General features: G+C 55.8%; 1 protein-coding gene across 1 annotated transcript in view; it reads left to right on the top strand.

Annotated features, from left to right (window-relative positions):
• AP1M1 (adaptor-related protein complex 1, mu 1 subunit) overlaps positions 1 to 1,168 on the top strand; it is a 29,802-nt gene that overhangs the window by 19,684 nt on the left and 8,950 nt on the right. The gene's annotated exons all lie outside the window — the stretch shown is intronic.

A 1,168-nucleotide genomic window follows, 5' to 3' on the forward strand; every position in this document is an offset into this window, starting at 1 on the left:
GTCTGCACGGACTCACGAGTGTGCGCTGCCCCAGGCACCGTCCTCACGCTGGACCCCGCAGTGAGCAGCCCGACCCGACTCCTCACCAGGGTGTGGACGGAGGTGGACGGGCAGGCAGATGGGGGTCAGGTCATGCGCTGCCTGCTGAGGCAAGGACAGCGAGAGGCCAGCGAGGTCAGAGCGTGGTGAGTGACGGGAGGTGGCAGGGCCTCCCGTGCTGTTTTGTGCCTTTTTCTGAGTCACTTCCCTCAGAGGTGAAGGTCTCCCATGCCTGTCCACGGCACTTCCAGATATTTGAGTTAAAAACTGAACAGATTTTCCTGCTTCTCCGCAGAAGTCAGGGAGTCAGGGCCTCCAAGGAGTAGCCCGTGTGGCCCTAGGGCTCTGAGTTTGCTTTGCTTGCCAGTGTGGATGTGGCATCCTCACAGAAGGGCACTCTGGGGTGGCGGGCTGGGCTGCGGCCCCAGAACCTCTGCCAGCTGCTCCGTGCCTCAGTGTCCTCATCTCTAAAATGGGCCGTGGAGATGTGCTGCAGCAGCCCGGCTCCCTCCAGACACCCCCCGGGTTTACCCATCGTCCTGCTGTGATGTTTATTCCATTTATTTATAAAAATGTATGTATTTTTAACTGAAGGATAATTGATTTACAGTACTGTGATGGTTTCTGCCATACATGTGCATACCTGTGGATCAGCCATAGGACCCACCCCTCTAGGTTGTCACGGAGCGCTGGGTTGCGCTCCCTGCGTCATGCAGCAGGTTCCCGCCGGCTGTCCATTTTCCATATGGTGGTGTATGTTTCCCTTCTGTGTGCCGTCTCATTCATCCCACCCTTTCTTTCCCCGGCTGTGTCCACAAGGCTGTTTCCTGTGTGCTGTGATTTTCAGTTGCACTCTCAGATGCCTTCCAGTCTGCACAGGAGTTAAAAGTCGCCCGAGTCTCTGCCCCTCCCGGTCAAGGAGGAACTGCCCAGGCAGTGTTAGAGCTGGGATTGTATTTGCTTAAGTGTAATTGTTACTTTGCATCAGACCTCAGAGCAGCCCTGGGAGCAGGACCCAGGCAGCTCCATCTTCAACAAGCCCTAGGCTCACCTAGAACATAAAGTAGCCTCACCTGGCCCATGAAGAAGTAGATTTCCGGAAAGTGAGTCCGCTCTGCTCTGAGAAAAG

Source organism: Bison bison, unplaced genomic scaffold (genome assembly GCF_000754665.1).
Source record: "Bison bison bison isolate TAMUID 2011002044 unplaced genomic scaffold, Bison_UMD1.0 scf7180017864221, whole genome shotgun sequence".
NCBI lineage: Eukaryota > Metazoa > Chordata > Mammalia > Artiodactyla > Bovidae > Bison > Bison bison.